Source organism: Rhipicephalus microplus, chromosome 4 (genome assembly GCF_043290135.1).
Source record: "Rhipicephalus microplus isolate Deutch F79 chromosome 4, USDA_Rmic, whole genome shotgun sequence".
In the NCBI taxonomy this organism is placed as follows: Eukaryota; Metazoa; Arthropoda; class Arachnida; order Ixodida; family Ixodidae; genus Rhipicephalus; species Rhipicephalus microplus.
Window position 1 is genome coordinate 79,586,447 of NC_134703.1, and position 20,296 is coordinate 79,606,742.

A 20,296-nucleotide genomic window follows, 5' to 3' on the forward strand; every position below is an offset into this window, starting at 1 on the left:
TGAGAATGGTGGTACGTTCAGACTTTTATACAGAGAGTCAGTTGATGGGGGAAGATGGGAAGAAATCATTTTTAGGCTCTTTTTTTTTGTATAGAGGAAACACGTTCAGCATCCGTCATGTTGCACGTATCCCAGACTAGGTGCACGACAATATGTTAAGTGGGAATGAAAAAAAGCGAAGTACAATTGTTTTCTAACACGCAACGGCAATAAATATTTTAGCCTGTATAACATAGCAAGAGATCTAGATAGCTTAGCACGAACATAATTTATGTGCTCAGACCAGCTGAGGTCAAACCTAAAAACGACTCCCAAGAAGCGGCAAGAGTTGATAGGCGTTATTACATTGTTATTGATACTCAATTCCACGTTATGAAGAAGTGGTTTACTTTTGGACGAAATATTACGTACTGTGTTTCCTTTACGTTTAAGTTTATTTCGTTCACACTAAGCCAGGTATGAATTTCGTTTAGCTAGATATTAGCACGGTGCTCTAATAAATTTAGATCTGGACCAGAAAAGAAAACGTTAGTGTCATCGGCGTACATAGGAATGGTGGGAGTAAAAGAAATGTTAGCAATATCAATAATATATAAAAGAAAGAGCAAGGACCCAAAATAGATCCCTGTGCGACCCCAAAGTTTATCTTACCTAAGTCTGACTTTAATTCCTGAAGCTGTGTATATTGCATTCTGCCTTCGAGGTAACTCTTTAATAATGTAAGGGCCAGTCCACGGATACCATACGTCGTTAGCTTATGAAACAAGATTTGGTGTTTGATCGAATCAAACGCTCTTCGAAAGTCAAGAAAAATTCCAACTGTAAAATATCGCTGTTCTAAATTACGAAGTATCTTTTCTTTTACCTGCAGTACAGCAGATTCCACTGATTTTCGACATTAAAAGCCGTACTGGTGTTTCGAGATAATATTTTTAACTTGAATAAAATCATACAATTGTTTATAAATAATACGCTCCGCGATTTTTTAAAAAAGAGGCAGTACCAATATTGGTCGATAATTATTCAGGTCATTTTTACTGCCACCTTTATGAGCGACAGTAACAGGCGCAACCTTCATTTTCTCGGGGGAAAATGCCAGTCTCCAACATTATTGTTACACAATTTGTATATTGTATGCGCTGCGAATTCGTACGCCGCGGGGATTGTTGGACCCCGTACGCTCAATGTTCTATACCTTTAAGAGGCAAGGAATTGCCGTCGCGGTACCATGGGCTCTGAGGGGAGACCCCAAGTTTGATTGTGACTCCGTCTGTCCGTTTATTTAGTAGTAGTAGTAGTAGTAGTATTTTTTATTTACAGTAAGCCAGATACAGAGCTCACTGCAGGGGCAAAGGGCTAAAGGCGAACAGCCTGACAAAGGCCCTTGTCCCTCCGCAGTCCGTGACAGTGCAAAGCTTAAACAATATATATATATTCAATACATTGCTTTCAAGCAACCTGAAGTTGTAAACACAAAATTCAAACATAAATAACATAAGAAGTTTACATGACACATTTTAAGAATTTGAAGTCACTCTCGTTATAATTTACAACTAAACAATATCAATGAAACAACTCAAAAACAGACATAAGATGCATGCGGATACAATGAATTCCGCGATATACACTCGTATAATTGACATATCAGTTTATAAACAATTTAAGCACTTGCAGAGGCATGAGACTCCATTACATAGTTTTGATAGTGTAGACCGGTGGTTATGAATAAGTTCTTTATTTGTTTCTTGAAAGTCGCACTACTAGCCCTAAAATTCAATTGATCTGCAAGGGTATTTAAAACCTGAGGTACTTGGTAAGCAATACTTTGTTTTCCATACTGGGTTCTTGTTCTGGGAGCTCGCTTCCTTTGTTCTCGCATACTGTAGTGTGGTCTTTCGGTGCAACTTTCTTCATATAGCTTAGTCTTTTGTATTAACTGAAGTAATTTAAAATGATATAATTGATCAATTCTGAGTATTGAATGTTTAACGAATAGTGGAGCAGTGCACAAGTCTTGTAGGTTCCCCCTGTAATTTTCAAAGCAGCGCAATATTTTCTTTTGTATAGTTATTAACTTATGGTAATTCCCTTGTGATGTCGTTCCCCAGACTAACATCCCATAACTTACTTTAGAATGGAAGAGTGCATAGTACATACCTATTTTTAACCTCAATGGGATTAAGTGCATTGTTCTAAAAAAACAACCAACTATTCGCGCTAATGCGGTGATCAGATGATTTACATGTGTATTCCAGTTTAATTCCTCCTGAAACCATACACCAAGAAACTTTTGTTCCCTAACATGTGCGATGCAATTTCCTTCGAATTTTACAGCTATGTTACTAATAGGTTTGTTTATAGGTCGGAATATCATATAGGTTGTTTTTTTTTTTGCATTCAAGCGCAGTCCATTTTGCCTTAACCAATTTGAAAGATTGCTTAGATAATTATTTACACTGACCTCAAGTGATATTAGATTGTCTGATGAAAAGAAAACATTCGTATCGTCAGCGTACATTATAAGTTCAGGAGAATGAGGTATATCGACAATATCATTTATATAGACAAGGAACAATAATGGCCCCAGTATAGACCCTTGGGGGACTCCTTGGTTCAACTTTATCTTTGCAGAAATAGTGTTATTCAGTTTTACATATTGATAACGATCTTCTAGGTAACTTTTAAACAGTTGTAGTGCAACTCCACGCACCCCATAGTTTGATAATTTATGAATCAATGATTTGAATTGTATGGAGTCAAATGCCTTTTGAAGATCGAGGAAGAGCCCAAGAGTATATTTTTTGTTTTCCATATTTTCGATTATCTTATCTTTAATATACAGTAGAGCTTGTTCTGTTGATTTATTTTTTTGAAAACCATACTGACTTTTTGTTATTATTTGGTGCTTATCAAAAAAGGATGCAAGTCTATCATAAATAACCCCTTCAAATATTTTCGATATTGTTGGAAGCACGGATATGGGTCGATAGTTCGCTAAAGTATTGATATCACCACCTTTATGTACTGCAGTGACTTTTGCTACTTTTAGCTGCTCTGGAAATACACCGGTAGTGAGCGTGAGGTTGATAATATAGGCCAAGACATTAGATATCAATGGTGACATCATTTTTAACTCAACAGAACCTATCTCATCAATCCCTGATGCAACATTATTTTTAAGTTTTCTAATTAATCTTTCTACTTCAACCGGATCTGTGGGTGCGAGAAAAATAGCACCTTCATTCATTCCCTGAGTGCTGGGTAGCAAACGGGACGTCCGCCTGCCTAACGCCCGTGTATTTCCTTGCTTCTCTCTCACTCTCTAACGTCTCCGTATATTAGAACAATAAAAAACAATGACGCTGAAAAACTGCGTTACCTGTGGTGCAGAAAAGCGACATGACGCAAGCGCCTCTCACTCTACGTCACCAGTTAGTGCACGCCAATTGCGTCACTAACACAATGTTACTATGCGCCAGGATACATGTGAGCGTGACTATCGCATACGCTGTAACGAGGATGGAGTGCGTCATGATCGTTACGCCCCGCGCGTGCCACAGAGATGGATAGTTGATACGATATTTTCCCGAATATAAGATCTTTGCTTGCGCATACGTGCTATATACACACGGACTGTATATGCATCCCATCTGCACATGCTGTGAAGACATTGTGTTTCCGGCAGGTGTCCGGTTGATGCAAAATCAAAGGGACTAACACACTCTTACTTTTTCTACGATATTCAGGATTATACGTAGAATGGTGAGCCGAACTACATGGAAAGATTCGCTCAGGTGGAGAAATTGCCGGCCAGGTCTGCCAGCGGCTAACCCCGCCTGTGGCAACGTCATCACGTGTACTCCACGGGAAATCGTACTGGTCGTTGTATTTTCAGCTTGTTTCTTTCTCCTGTCTCTCTCTCTCTCTCTCTCTCTTCTATGATTCCTCATATGCGTAACTTAGTCCAGTGAAACTTGTGTGCGTGCGCTTTTTTGTTAATAATGATCCTTCGGGTCTCACGAGCGAAAACTACGATGCGATTATGAAGCACTTCGCAGTGGAGGGCTTCGGAAGCCTCGGCCATCTGATGTTCTTTTAACGAGCCCCGAGATCGCACAGTACATAGGCCTCCGTTTCGAAATGCAGCCAGCGTGGTCTCCGTGGATCGGACCCGTCACTTTCAGGTCAGCAGCCGATCACCGTGGTTGTATTGAATATATTTCCCATAAGACATCTGAGCGCCGCCATCTTGTGCTGTTGAGCCAATGATTTCTTGTTTTTGTATATCGCGACGTGAGTTAAAAAGGACACGAAGTATCGTGTGCAGCAGCCCCACCGCTATCATGCGTTACCACAACATTGTTTGTTTAATTGTTAACGATGCATTACACCTCGGTCAACAGACCAATATGGGGACACTCAAACCCATCCGTAAAACATCCTACACGCTGTGGCGCACTCTTTAGGAACAGCGGCATCAAGCCTTAAGCCTCCTTGATCAAGCCAAACGGACACGTAGGAGTATAATAGTGTCAGCTTTTGGCTATGCTGGTGTGATTTATTCCTCAGGATGCTTGCATCATAACTGTTCCGCGTTCATGGACGCAATGGGAAACACCTGCCTTGAAGTGACCACGTAGCATTTCCCCAGGTGATCCTTAGCATGGGGTATTTATTTAAGCATTACACCATTTAATAAACACTGCGACCTTATTTGTTTGCCAGCGGCATTCAAAAGTTATACTCGAGACTGCTCGTCTTGCTCACAGTGCGTGGAAGTAGCCTATACGGTGCATTCTGACAGACATGTTCTCTCGCTTACCGGTGAAAAACATAAAATATAGAATACTTCAGCCAGATGACCCCGGCAACGGCTACACATATGCTCTCGTTTTTTCAAAAAAAAAAAAAACTTATCTTCCCATGAGCTGTGTGCAACAACAACCGCGTGACCATGTAAAAACCAACAATTACAACAAAAAACGCAACATAGCTACTGCTTATTTACCGTCTCGTTACCTTCCACAAATTGCGCCCCATTTAATTGCATACGTTGGCTATGGTAGTAAGACGAGACGGTGTTGTTATATAGCTTTTCATATTATAACTACAACATACAAGTGGAAGCTGAAACAAGTAACTCCGCAGCGTTCAAGCGGTTGTCAAACAAGCAGCTAGAGTAATTACCATCTCTTTTCGGAACAATACTGCAGGGAACACCACGGAAATTCGAAAACAAAGCAAAAAAAATACAAGCATACTACGCAACATAATTAGTTCTCTCTTACTAACACATATATAACACCTATTACGACTTTATACACTCTCGCCGTACATCCGTTGCTTGCCAGCTGTTTCTCTGTAGCCAGTCTCTTTAAAATGCCTACTTTATTCACCATACCATCAAGTCTTTTTCTTCTACATTCCCAGAACCTGAAGCCCGCAGACTCCGAGACAGACTTTGAGGGGGGAACGATTTTTCATCTGTCTTCTCGACTGTGTTTCGTGCCACTAACGACCGCCACAGCCCGCCAGTGAGGGACGGGACACGAAAAAGAGAGAGTAGTGCGTGGTTGCAACCATCACTTAGACGCGACAACGACCGTCTTTCATTAGGAGGTCCTCCTCCTCCCTCCTTCCGCCCTCTCTCGTCCTTTCTCTCTCTCCTCTTGATCTCCACGCCCCCCTCGTTTCGTGCTCTGGGGCTATCTCTCGATTCTATTAGTACTTCAATCTGTCAAGGCCACGCGTGCGCACAAATCTGAGCTGAGCGGGGATCACCTTTCTCTCTATTTCTTTTTATAACGCATCGTTCCTTTCTTCCTCCCTCGTTACAACGAATTTTACTTTGAAGACGCAAGCGCTAACATTCCGTAGTGAACCCCCGAACCTACCATTTTCCTCTTACTTTCTGCCCTTTCTTTCTAGTATCGTCCTTTAATTTTTGTGTTTGTGTGCTTTACATCTGTCTGGCCGGACCACCGCGTACGCTAACTACGCTGTTTTCCGTCCACGTGACAAAGGACCTCGTGATGCGGAGCGCTGACTCATGACGGAGTCATCCCGAGCTTTCGTCGCAGTGCGAGTGCCGTACTTTGTGTAGACGGTCGAGCACAAAGACTCTCTTTTTTTTTTTTTGCTACGTGGCGTAACAGTCACGTGTTCCGTGCGGCCTGTTGCGTTCGTCGGCTCAAGGTCTCAACCGTGTACATGCGTATATACCACGTTTTTGATCGTTGTCGCCCGTGATCGCAAGGCCAGTTTACCTCACATATCTTTTCTTTTTTAGCAAACTTGAGAAAACCACCAAATGCGTGAAAAAAAAATGACGAATTGTTCTGTTGAAATGTTTCGTTGAAATGATGTCGATGTCCACCATCTGTGACAATATGTTACTCTAAACACACTACATGATAATTCCTTAAGAAAAAGAGAAAGAGAGAGAGAGATAAATAGAGAGGAAAGGCAGGGAGGTTAACCAAGCTTGGCTCGGTTGGCTACCCTACACTTGGGGTGGGGGAAAAGGGGAATAATAGAACGAAAAGAGACAGAAAAGAAGAGGAGTAAGAAAGAGAAGCATAAATAGTCAGCTCGAAACTACACAGCACGGCCTCGCACAGTTCTTTCACAAGCGGTCGTGAAGTTTGGTGTTCCTTAAAAAGTACAAGAGGGCTTTCGTGGCTTTGCGCGTATGGGAAGCCGTCGGCCAAGGTCCCAGGATCTTCTCTTCTGTAAGCGGCCGTGAATCCAGCTGACAGAGCTTGGCTTCCATAATACGTCGTTCGGTCTGGTATGCTGGGCAATGACATAGAATGTGCTCAAGCGTTTCCTCGCAGGCGCAGATGTTGCATGCCGAAGTGCTCGCCATTCCAAGGAGACGAGAGTACGAATTCGTAAATGCCACGCCCAACCTCATGCGACACAGTAAAGTTTCAGCACATCGTGGTAACCCGGATGGCAAACGAAGTTGCAAGTTTGGGTCGATCGAATACAGGTGCGTGTTGGAGAAACCCTGCGTATTCCATTGTAGGAGAGATATACGGCGAGCAAGTGATTGTAGTAGCCTTGCAGCGTCCGTTCTCAAGAGTGGTATGGGCGTGCGCTGGTCTTGGTCATGAGCCGATCGAGCAGCTTCATCTGCGCGGTCATTGCCAACGATTCCGCAATGACTCGGCAACCACTGAAATACAATATCGTGACCTTCCGCGAGCGCTTCTTGGTAGTCGTGCCTTATCTGATATACTGATTGTTCATGTAGCCCGTGCTGCAGAACAAACCGTAGTGACTGTAAGGCTGACCTGGAGTCGCAAAAGATGGCCCATTGGTTAGGTTCCTGGTGAAGAATGTACTTTACTGCACCTTGAAGTGCTGCGAGCTCTGCTGCTGTCGACGTCGTGGTGTGAGAGAACTTGTACTGAAGCAAAACATTTTCAGATGGAACAACCACTGCTCCTGTGGAGCTGTTGAAATTAGTGGAGCCATCGGTGTAAACATGTATGCGGTCGAAGTACCTTTCGTCCAACAGACGCTTAGTCAGTTGCTTCAGGGCTAGCGTTGACATGCGTGCCTTCTTAAAGATTCCAGGAACTGATAAGCGCACGTCAGGTTGACGAAGACTCCATGGCGCAGTTGCTGGATGCATGGCAAGTTTGAAGCCAGGCGGTAGTATGTCCTGATGTTTTGTCACGATACCGCAGTACGAAGAATGGGGCCTCCGAGCTGTCAAACACGTTAAATGATGTGACGGTAGCCGTGATAAATGCCGAATGTGCGCTCTCAGCGTCTCGACAATGATGTGCGTTGTGACCGGTTGTTCTTGTGCAATAACAATAGTTGACACTGTCGATGAGCATCTTGGAATGCCAAGGCATGTCCGAAGTGCTTAGGCTTGTACGCTTTGCAGTGCACGGATGTTAGTCTTGCACGTGTTGGACAGGACCGGAAGGCTGTACCGGAGAGTTCCGAGAAAGAGGGCTGTATAAAGCTGCAACATGGAGTGCACGGATGGGCCCCATGATTTTCCGGCGACGAACTTATAAGAAAATTACATCTGTACCTGGCACCTGAATGTGGCACCTGAACTTGAAGCTGTTGGACCATGGTGTTTTAAGCCAACGGCAGCGGCTGCCTTTTCGATGGAGGTGACAGTCCCTGAGGCCCATGAACTTAGATTTAAGTGCATGTTAAGTTACCCTAGATGGATAATTATTCCAGAGCCCTTCCCTAAAGCAATTATATCATGGTTTTGGGATGTAATACCCCCACAATTTTTATGTATTATGCCGTCAATAACAAACGGAAAATGGACGAGATCTGTTCTAGTCGAACAAATGAAGTCTTTCTAATATGCCATTTGCTTATTTATTTATTTATTTATTTGATTGTTGTTATTGCTTTGTTCCCGTGCATTTTTGTCGCGCCACGTATGATTTTGATTCACGCCAAGCTATAAATAACAATACAGGACACGAGAAAATGGTATCACTGGCGGCGAAAGTCCTTAGAACAAAACAAAAATAAAAGCTTTTCTTCTCTCTCGTTGACATCGCTTGTGACGGAAATGGCTCAAAATTAACCGGAATATAAAGTTTACATTGCTTTTTTATGACATTCGCAAACTTGTGATCAGCACCTGTCTTTGGTTTGCCTACGCCAGACCAGGGGTCTGCGACCAGCGGGTAGTTATGCAGTAATAAGCACGACGGCGGATGCACAGCTGAAAGATCTACCATAATATAATACACCGTACCGTACTCTAAATGATCGAACATTTGTTCTAAACACAATTCCTATCCGACAAGGCATTCCCGACATCAAATGTAAAGTGAAAGCTTGGGACGTGTGTGGAGTGAAGGACCCGAAATGGTATTCCAGTTTAGAACAGCAGTGTCAATCTGCCGAATTTTTTCCCTTTGCCGTACCTCCCCACCCCCACCCCGGGTAAGATGGTAGGTTCTTAGATTCACTTTCGAGGCATATCTGGCATATCCTCCACTTCCAGCATATTAATATATCCTCCTCGAATTGCCCGAGACGACTGGAAGGCGACATAAATACAATCATATATACTTTATGTCACTCAATTTACATTATACGAGCCAACACTTGCGCAATGTGCGGTTACTCACCGACACAATACCCAGAGCTTCGCCCACTCTTCATGATTCACTTCATGGTGATGCGTTGATTTTTTGAGTGTGTGCCAGTGTGATCGCCATATCAAGACTAGATACGGTGGCGGCTTTCTATTATCTCATAGTAGGGCTCCTGCGGCAACCGAAATCGTTAATAATTTGTTAAATATTATATGCTTTACTCGGTGACAACTTATCTTGGCAGTGGGGCGGACACTATATAATGATGTGTTCCGATTGTCAGCAGCATGCCACGGCTGCCATCCTGTTGATGTAGTCGGGAGTCTACCCAGAGGACTGAAGCCAGCCAGAGTCTCGGGGAGATGTCGAGAAGAAGAGCCCGGAGCTGTTAACAGTAACTTTTATTTACATTATTTACAGGTAGCGTGTTACTACATGGTGGGAGCAGCTTCGTGGAAGCTCTCGGTGGAAGCTTGTGTGAGCTTGCCGGGGGCGCCTCAGCGTTCGCGTTTTATGGCCTGGCCTTCCCAGGATTCCCTGTAGGAGATACAATGGAGGCCAGGACAGTCCAGTAAATTTTGTCATCTTCACCTTCGCCCCCAAAAGGCGAAGGTGAAACGCCGCCTCCTTCCTAACCCACGAAAGGTGGAAGAGGCACGCCCAGTTCAGCCCATAGCGAGAGATAAAACACTGCACGCCGCGCATGACACACCACAGCACGAAGACGTTGAGTCCTACGTGCAAATGAACTCTGTAGTTCGTTGCAGTGTTGGGTATGTGGCGCCAGGCAGACCACGAATTGGGGAAACAGAGAAATTAAGGCGCAACTGAGAACATGGGAAACGTATCCCCATATGGTTCCTAGACGCTGGGCCCTTCTTTGCCCGGGCCACTTTGACGACAAAGCAAGCCGCCTCGACGGTCAACAGCTCTTCCTAATCCGTCAGTCAGTCAGGCGTGTCAAAAGGGTTTCAGGCGGGGCGCCGACGGCCCGTGATAATTAGAAGAACCACTTCCGTGGTATCGCCAATTTTGGTGCAACTCAGGAAGCGCTGACCCGGAAGAAATCAGGGTAGACTCAGCCGCAACGTCCCATGCGTCCAAGCGGCACCAAGCCAGTCAGGCTTATCATAACAATACGGGGCTTCCACACTCCTGTTGCTCCGCAAGTAGTACGGCATCTTACGGTTAATTTCAGTTTTGCTCAGTGTACATTCTGTACACTGTAGTAATACCAGTATATCTTTCTTGGAAACCGCAACAGGGCGTTTGTGGACATCATAAAAGTCCCAGGATGCTAGCCATAAAGAGCTTCGCTATAATGGATATCCCCCCCCCCTATTTCGCGCTGAAAGATATTTAAAGCTGGCTCAACATCAAGTGCTTCACAATTTTTGAAAGAACAACGAGACAATTAATTTTAAGTGTTCACGCACCTCCAATAAGTGAATCATGACGAGTGGGCGGAGCTCTGGGCTGTATCGGTTAGTAACCGTGACGACGTTGAAGTATTCTATTCTAAAGCCTTTTTTTTTGTGTGTGCGCGTATGTGCATGTGTCTACCTAAGACATGTGGGCACCATAATCGTAGGCTGTTAAGTGGATACTTTCTTGTTTTTGTATTTGTTCTTGTATATTGCGACGTGAATTAGCTGCCCATGAAACATCTTATGCACCAACCCAACCGTTCTCAATCTTATGCGTATAGCGCACCACTGTTTTTTTACCGGTTGAACATGCGAAACAAAGAGGTTAACAGCCCAATACGGTGGCACTGAAGCCCATCCGTAAAATAGTCTATACCAACGATTGTATAACGTGATCACAACGGAAGACAAAGAATTAAGGCCATGTGTTAAGGGACTTCGCACCTCTAACGTCTGGGTAGCACCAGCCTTCTCACCAGTCCTCACATGTGTTCACACTATTGGTCGTATAATTCATACAGACTGCAGACAAGTACCATGTAGCGAAACTGAGGTGGCAACGAATCGTGCAGCAATCACCTCGTCAGTGGCTTAATTTCGTGCGAAGGTGGTTGATGTAAGAGGCTCGTCTCTCTCAACCTCACCTTTAACTAAGGCAATCCGTCCCGTCTGTTTGATTGCATGACACTTCGATTTCCTCTGAGCTCCTAACATGCCCACTTTTATTGTTTTTTCTTGACGACGTAAAACCCCTGATGAACGCATGCCTTTCCTTGGGCGTCACGTGCAGTGCAATGAAATGCATAAAGATGATTAGGAAAATTCCAGGAGAGCAGCTAGAGTATCAGCCTGCAAACAGTTCATCAGTAATTAACCCCTGGCCCAATGAAAAGTAATTAGATTGTCTGTCAATTGCGTAAATGGTCCAGCTTCGCCGCGACGATTATCTAGTTATCGTGCCGGTGCAGTAATCGCTAAATGACGGGGCAATCGAAGGACGTTGTTGCGTCAGCGATGCGCTACGCACGTTGAGAGGAGATTCATCGGAGGCATTCGGCACGCAACGCCGGTGGCTGAAGGTCAGCGCTCGTTTGTCTATAAGGCACAGCTGTTTTTCACTCGTGATTCGGCTGACAAGACGCGCGTAGCTTTCGCTGCCGTGGTTGACTGGCGGCGATTTGTCGAGAGAGCGATCGAGAGAACAAAGAGAAGTGAAGAGGAACAAGGGAGTCCAACCGGCTGTACCGTTCCGAATCAAAACAAAAGATGGGCCGGGATGGTGGTCGGTGAAGGGGGAGCCCTCCGGCTCTGATGCGCAATGCGCTCGTCCAAGCGTGGCTTCATTGCTCGTGTGAACGACGCCAATCGGGGATCACCTTTATTTCTCAACGGTGTGTGACACGTGCTGTGTCCGGGTGTGTGTGTGTGCGTGTGTGTGCGTGTGTGTGTGTGTGCGCGCGCGTGTGTGTGCGTGAGCGTGTGCGTGTGTGTGGTGTGTGTGTGTGTGTGTGTGTGTGAGAGAGAGAGAGAAAAAGAGAGAGAAAGAGAGAGAGAGATGAGGCAATCTATACTCTGTTGCGCTCGTGTATTTCCACTTCGAAGAAACACAAAGGCAACGCGGCAGCTCTACGTTCGTTTTCAAACCGTGCAACCGGCAGCACAAGAAAATGCGCCGCCCGTCAAAACGTAAAGAGAAGCTAGCGGAGAGTGCGAAACGGGCAGCGCCAACATCCGAGAAATGTCGCGTGATTTTCACTGTCTGTCGGGACTCGGTTTATACTCGGTATATTTCGCACGTTAGTGTATTTGGCTTTTTTCCGGCACCACCTCGCCTCGCCTCCGGGCAGCTGTGCACGCTTGCGTGACCCGTTCGCTTTTTTTTTTCTCGCGAAGGTTTCGCTTTCTCTCAAGTTTCTATTGTGCGAGCCCATTCCACATACAGCATATTGGCGCCAGCCGTCGAATTTCCAACGCCCCGTTCTTCTTCATCGGAACGAGCGCGAAAGCAGACTTTCTCTTGCTTCTTCTACTTGCTCTCGTCCTTTAGATACGCACTTTGGTTTGCGCTGTTCGCTTCCATGTGTGCCTGATACGGTCCTTCTTTACCACTTCTCCCAACGCGTCAGTACGTCATCTTATTCTTTGTTTGTTTCTTTATTTTTATTTCTTGCAATAGTAGCATTTTCTCCTTTCGCTTCTCCTCCTTCTCCTCTTCTTCTTTTTGTTTCTTCTTGCTTCCTCCTCTTCTTTTTTTTTTCTTGTTCTCTTCTTCTCACAGACGTCTATTGCTCGTTCTCGTTTTAAACACCACCCGCATGCCTCTTTCGCTTTCCCTACTTTTTGTTCCCTTTTTGTTTGCTCCTGCATACGCTTTCTTTGCATGTGACCGCGGCTGCCATCGTCATGAGTCAGCGTCTGTGTCTATCTCGCCTCCGAAATTTACACCGCGCACTTCTTGTCGCCGCATCGTGCCGTCTCCTTATGCGCAACGGGATTTCACGCTTCGCTCATTGCTGTTTGCACGAGCGTCTCGTACGACTCGCCCATACAAAAGAGTTCGGCGGTGGTTTGAAGTAAGGAGTAAATGGTTGGGGAGACAAGGCGTAGTCGGCACGCGCGAGGCTCCAGAAATGAACGAGAGAGATGACGGAGGGAACGGGTTGTCGCGAGATTGGTTTCAGGAAGGTATGCAGCGACGCGCGTGCCTGCCTGCGTAACGAGGCGAGCGAACCGAAGCTGCTTCAACCTCGCTTTGCATTCGAGTCTGGTTTGTTTCAACTGCGTGCGTGCGTGCACTCGAGTTACACCCCTCTTAACCCCCCTTCCCTTTTAACGGAGTGCTCGTCGCGCTCAGCGACCTCGATCCGGTTAAGTCCGCTCGTTTGTCAAGAAATCTCAGCTGTCGTCACAGCAAAGCGTTTAAAGCGCGGTTGCTGGGTTAAGGCGATATTTATCGCGTCGCAGCTAAGCACGGAAGCCTTTTGCGGTGCCAGGCAGTCGTAATCTGCCTTGTGGCCGACAACAATCGCGTGCACATGCGTTGAGGCTGCAGCGTTTTAGCGTGTGCTGCATAGATTCGACTCATCAGATAGGCGGCGTTCGAAGTATTGAAAGGTAACAGAAGTGCCGTAAACGCGCGCACATGGTGGTTGTCTGATGCGCTCAGAATGAATAATGACAATAATTTTGATTCGATTGATATGTGGAGTTTAACGTCCCCAAACCACCACTGGATCACTGGATTACGAGAGGCTCCGTATATAGTGGAGGGTGAAGTTCTTGAACGGGCACCAGTATATATATATATATATATATATATATATATATATATATATATATATATATATATATATATATATATATATATATATATATATATATATATATATATATATATATATATATATTAATGAGATATAACAGACAGTAATGCCCAGGAATGTACAGGGGAAGTTATTAAAACCAATGGAATGTAAATAAGAAGAAAGAAAAGTGGATGAAAAAATTACCAACTGTGAGCAGTTGGTAATTTTTTCTCACAGTTGGTAATTTTTTCATCCACTTTTCTTTCTTCTTATTTACATTCCATTGGTTTTAATAACTTCCCCTGTACATTCCTGGGCATTACTGTCTGTTATATCTCATTAATATATATATATATATATATATATATATATATATATATATATATATATATATATATATATATATATATATATATATATATATATGTTTAATTGGCTCTTACATACTCGAGAGCCATATTCGAAATGTTCTCAATACTCGATTTGATTTCGTTTTAGAAATCACTATTCACACACACTCAATTGTTGTTGATCGCGTTGGGTGGCCCACCTGGCAACATTTTTTTTTTCTTCATCAGCTTTACGAAGCATGGTTTTTTGTGTAGGTCCCTGTAGGGTGCGTTGAATGCTTTCCTTGTAACTCTCCTCACACCATTGTTGTTTCTTTGGTTTTCCTCGGCACAGTTCAACTGTACTGTAACCCATATTGTGCTACCGCTGTGCACTAGCTCTACAATCACTAGCTGTACAAATCACTAGCTGTGCACTAGCTGTACAAATCGTCTACTTGGTATAGTTAAAGGTTCTTCGTGTGTGGTCCCCTTTGTGTGTGGGCATGTGGCGTTTACACGCGTACACAACTTTTGACAAGCGCATAGCACATTGTTTGGTAATGTTATATATACCGACAAAAAGCCGTTCTTTCTTTCCTCTTTTTATAGCTAGCGCCAGGCACGATCTGGAAACGCCGCCGCCAGCTTTGTTTCTCGCGCAGGCTCCTTTTTCATCGCAGGGATTGATCATCCGGAACTGCGCGCCAGCAGTAGCAACTTTGTTGCCAGGTTGGCGCTCTTATAAATCTGCTGCCCACACACCTCGCGTACCGAACGAACTGGCACGCTTTCTTATGCAGCGCGTATGCAGCCCAAGTTTTCCACGAGTGGGTTATGATGAATCAGGGCCATGGCTGAGTTGAGGGAAGAAACTTAGCGCCGCGGGATGCCAGACGTGCGAGAATCGGCTCAACTAATCCGAGTGCATTTTGGCATTCGCAGCACGTCCGCAGCAAATGCATGAATTAAGCGCGTACGCTATAACACGACTGCGACTTCCGAAGGCGGCGGCCGCCACTCGACAGTCTCAGCCAGACCGGGTCTCTGTGACGTTTCACCCATGACACCGTGGGTCGTGCAAACGGGGTCCCTGTTTCAGTTTCGTTGCTTCGTCGTCTGCTTTCCTTTCACTGAATAATATGTATTACACACTACCCAGCACCACCCCACAGAACGATGGAAGATATATGAGAAGAGTTCTGAAACATCATGAGTCAGGATTGATTGATTGATTGATTGATTGATTTTATGAGTGAGTGAGTGAGTGAGTGAGTGAAACACAATGTGCGCAAAGATGGCGTTCAATTGGTTGTTGTTTGCCTGGTCTTGACGCGCTCACATCTACAAAGCCCAACACCATTCAGAAAGTGCTGAGCCATTTCCGAATCCCTCTCATATATTTCTCATTTTCGAAAGATCGAGGCTTAAACACGACTGAAGCTCGACAACTGAACTAAAATTTTGATGAACATGAAGCAGAGTTCTAATCTATGCATAGGATACAACAACACTCTATCGCATTATGCTTTCGCAGAATAAAACATTCGACTAATTGTTTCTATTCGTGTTTTTTTCTCCCTCTCTCAAAATGTAACAAAGGGATTTCAGAGGGAACTAACCCCGAAGAACAGACGAAGACAATTCAGCTGTGTAATTTGGATAGTGCAGCGTAGTTTTGTTTTTGCAGATAAGTGCTCTGGTGAAAACTCGATCATCTTTCTCACCCGACTTCTTCCTTGCTGTGTCTCTTTTTATTTTAGATTCCCTGCTGTGCTCTGGAGGAAGCCCTCCCTTTCGTCGGCCTGTACCACCAGGAAACAGTGGCACGGAACGAGTGCTGCTGGGTCTCCCCATTTCTTCCAAGACGAGGAGCGTAGGGGCAGGGTCGAGGAGCTCCATCCAGCTCAGCGGCGAGGAGGGAGGGGGAGACGGAATAAATTTGGGCAGTTTGCGCCCCTCTCCTCGGCGGCGCTTCCGTTGCTTAGTGGCCGTAGAGGCCTCATCTGGATCGCGGCCCCTGTGAGCCCCGCGAGCCGCCGGCGATGGGTCGTCGCACCTGCGGCCACTTTTCCCAGCTTCCGCTGCCGCAGGATTTGGAGATACGACGCATAAAGAGAAGAAACGGCGTTGCACGGGACGACGCCTAATAGGTTGAAGTTTGTAGCCGTCTGCGCGTGCTGACACCAGCCCCCTCTCGCGCATGTGCACAGAAACACGAGACGCTTTCTCGAAGTGCTCGTTTTTGCCTGTTTGGTTCTGTTCTAACCGGACTGCCGTGGAAAGATCGAGGTTCGCTTGGGAGTAGCATACACAAACAGCTTCCTGCAGAAAATACATCGATCCAACTCCCCGGAATGCCATTGTGGTCATGCAGAAGAAAATGTTCGCCATATTTTTTTTTGGAGTGCGTTAAATAGGCGAATGAAAGAGAAAAATTAGGAACAAATTAGCAAGTTTGGACAGACGGCCCTTCACATTTAAGAAATTACGCGGACCGTGGCCTGAGGTGCATCTTCTGAAAAAGGCGAAAATCTTCCTGACAGACTTCTGAGTGGAGACCGGACTGGATAAGCGCCTGTGATAGACAGCCAGGGACTGATGTAGATAAAATGTGTTAGTGCATATACTGACAGTAGATAAGCGAGGTGTCCGTGTGAACAGTTTGACAGTGTGAACTGCTGCAAGCAAACTGTGCATTGACATGATATTTCAACCGGTTTCAGTATACTATTGCGATTTTTTTTCGGATTCTTCATTTTTGGGTACCATTCAGTATCATTCTTTTTGTTTTTTGCTGCAGAACTTATTGATATGGAGTAGCCAAGGCAATATGAACCTCAACCTCTCCACAGCAACACAGTTAGAACAGGACAGAACAGAAAAATATGGTGACCTAAAATAATAAATGAACAAACGCATTTTTTCTGGTAGACAAACCATTGATTGATTGATTGATTGATTGATTGATTGATTGATTGTACTATTTTCAGTAGTGTCACCTCTCATGTGAGAGTAAAATGGTGTAGGGCACCTGCGACGAACACTGTAATCATGTCTGCGTGGTTGCATGGTTAGCATAATACACCAGTTGAGTACAGTTCAACAATAAATGACATACGTGGCTTATGAGGAACATGATCAAAACATATAAAGTGCTTCAACGAGACCCGCGTCAATTTGAAAATTTAAAACAGCAACCGTTCAATGAGATAGACACGGAGCATTTCTCTCTGGTATGAGAATTTCTCAGACCTCACGAAATGACTGCCTTTCGTGAACGCTCGTTTCGAACGCTGAGGCTCTTGATTTCAGATTAAGCCACCTGGAGAAGCCGACTAAACTGCCCATATCTTCCACACGTGGCACATTTTTATTTATTATTTATTTATTCAGATACCTACAGCGCCCAGCTGGGCATTATTGTAGGGGGGAAACAAACAGAGAAGGATACAGGTAGTATATACAACATGAAAAGCAAAAAAACATTATTTATGAATAAAGATAACATTAGCACTCTAAACATAAATAACATTATAATTATACTAAGCATCACGTTACTAAGAGGTTGATACAAGTTGTATAACACGAAAAAGCAACAAAACATAATATTGAAGTAAACTTTTAAACATAAATTAACTTTATGGATACATAACCTCATAAGAAAGACAGAGTAGAAAACACAACTTGACAGAAGCTGTAAATGGTGAGCTAAAGCTCAAAATATCCCACATATGTCATGTAAAACCTAGTTAAAAAAACATTCTGCGAGGGATTCATCAAAGGAAGTCGGCAACGACAGTACAACTTCATTCGGGAGACAATTCCAGTCATGGGCTGTCCTCGGAAAAAAGAATAATTTATATAGGTTGATCCGACACCTATGTTCCCTATCCTTCAGGGAATGGTCTACGCGGGAAGATCTATAGGTAGGATCAAGTATGTAGGTTCCTTTCTTTAAGCCTGTTGCACCTATAAAAATTTTGTGGAACAGTTTCAGGCGCATGTTGCGAACGTATAGGTCTGAGAATAAATAAGAAGCGCTTAATAATTGCTACAAATTGTCTAATTTCGATACCTGCCGTGTCAGTTTAGTGATTGATTGATTGATTGATATATGGGGTTTAACGTCCCAAAACCACTGTATGATTATGAGAGACGCCGTAGTGGAGGGCTCCGGAAATTTAGACCACCTGGGGTTCTTTAACGTGCACCCAAATCTGAGCACACGGGCCTACAACATTTCCGCCTCCATCGGAAATACAGCCGCCGCAGCCGGGATTCGAACCCGCGCCCTGCGGGTCAGCAGCCGAGTACCTTAGCCACTAGACCACCACGGCGGGGCTGTCAGTTTAGTGGCTAAAGGCAGTGTTCTGTTTTGTTACAGGTTGATTGATATAAATAGATTGATTTATGCATACAGAAAAGTATTGCATAATGAAGAGAAGATTGATGCTGGTTGCATATCCAGCCAGGTCATCCACATTTCAACGGAAAGGACAAAAAGAGTCATGTACGTAGATTTGGGAGCACGTTAAATAACTAAACTTGGAATAAACAACCCGGTATGTTCCACGACCACGCACGTCACAACCACATCGCGTTTCTCAGGAAGTAAATTTCCATAATTATCTGTTTTATCAGGCATAAGCTATTGCCGATACGTCCTTGCTTAAGCAGTATGTGCTTACGTGATACGTAAGCACGTATTAGCACGTGCCTTCAGTCATACAGATGAGCTTCGAAAAACACGAATAAAAAAAATACCCGAAGACATTTTTATATGTATACATATTATCACTTTTTAACCGATAGCAAGTTGTTGAATCATTTATTTTATCGTAGAAAAAGAGTGCAAGCCAAAGCCGAGGTGGAATATTTCAGGTCACGCGCGCAATTGCGAGATTAGACTCGTTGCACGTATCAAAGAGACAGAAATTTCGCGCGCAGGTGTTACACGTGAAGTTGACTACACTCGAACTTGGACAATTCCCCTCGGCCACTCGATATAAGAGATAACACCGATCTCACCTCCTTCTGCACGTCCGCGCGTCACGCTCTCAAGATCGTCTCTGCTTTTTTCACGTTTTCTAGTCGCAGTGCGTGTCAGAGGCGTCCGCGAGACGCGTACACTTTAGCTTTTGTCCAACGTTTCTCTCGCAGCCTTAATTACTGCACTTTCCACTTAATGACCACCCAATCTTAATTACGGCGCCTACGCGCACTTCACGGCGCAGTTGTCACACGAGTGCCGGTAATGTCATTTACTGTAATTCTTTTTTTTTTTTGGTGACAGGACCCGAGTTTTTCTTCCTTACAGTCCTGGAAAAAGGATGAGTAGAGAGGGAGATAACAGCTTTATTTAAAATAAAAGAACCCTGGTCCGGGTCTACTATAAAAAAAACCTATCCATCAAACAGACCTAGAAGTTTCAAATGTCCGAGCAGTGTCTTCACGATGTCTGGGGAGGAGGCCGCCAGCCACTCCTCCAGGGTCGAAGCTCTTAGGTTTATAGGTATGAGCTTGAGGCTCTCGCCCAAGGCTGCGCGACCACCCGGACAGTCCCACAGTAGGTTTGAATAAGTAGCTGGCACAAGACGTTCTCGTACAAGCAGGGTCGGCGAGGATAAAGTTGTCATGAAAGGAAGAAGAACGCATCTCGCACCATAAAAGGGGTGCAGTATCAGTGATGCAGGGTTTTTATTTTTTTTATTTAATTATGATTATTTTTGCATATTTAGGCTGGAACCTCAAGCGCAGACAGGCGGAATGCCAGGAGAAACAACAAAGGGAAGATAAAGTTAATGAAATTTGAAAAAAAAAACGTCGATGATGAGATCATCCCAAACAAAAAGAGAAGTACTTCATGGATTATGCAAGAAAACCTGGTAAGAAATGATACTAAAGGAAAGAGGAGGAGAATAAAAAAAGCTGAAATTAAACATACAATAGCAATATTTCCAAAAAGAAAAACATCTGAGTCAGAAAAAGGGGGAGGGGGCTAAGTGAGAGAAACAAAAAGAAAAAAAAAACAATACAATGAAGGCAAGAATGAGGCAAGCAGAAATTATACTGATATAACGAACGCAGATGAGGAAACAATATATTACGATAATCTGAAATAAATAAATAAATAAATA

General features: G+C 44.3%; 1 long non-coding RNA gene across 1 annotated transcript in view; it reads left to right on the plus strand.

The window, feature by feature from the left end:
* LOC119171416 (uncharacterized) overlaps positions 1-16,125 on the plus strand; it is a 60,956-nt gene extending 44,831 nt beyond the window's left edge. The window contains exon 2 of the long non-coding RNA XR_012894928.1: positions 15,920-16,125. This is a non-coding gene — a long non-coding RNA (uncharacterized LOC119171416). The remainder of the gene's footprint in view (positions 1-15,919) is intronic.
* Positions 16,126-20,296: the final 4,171 nt, after the last annotated feature.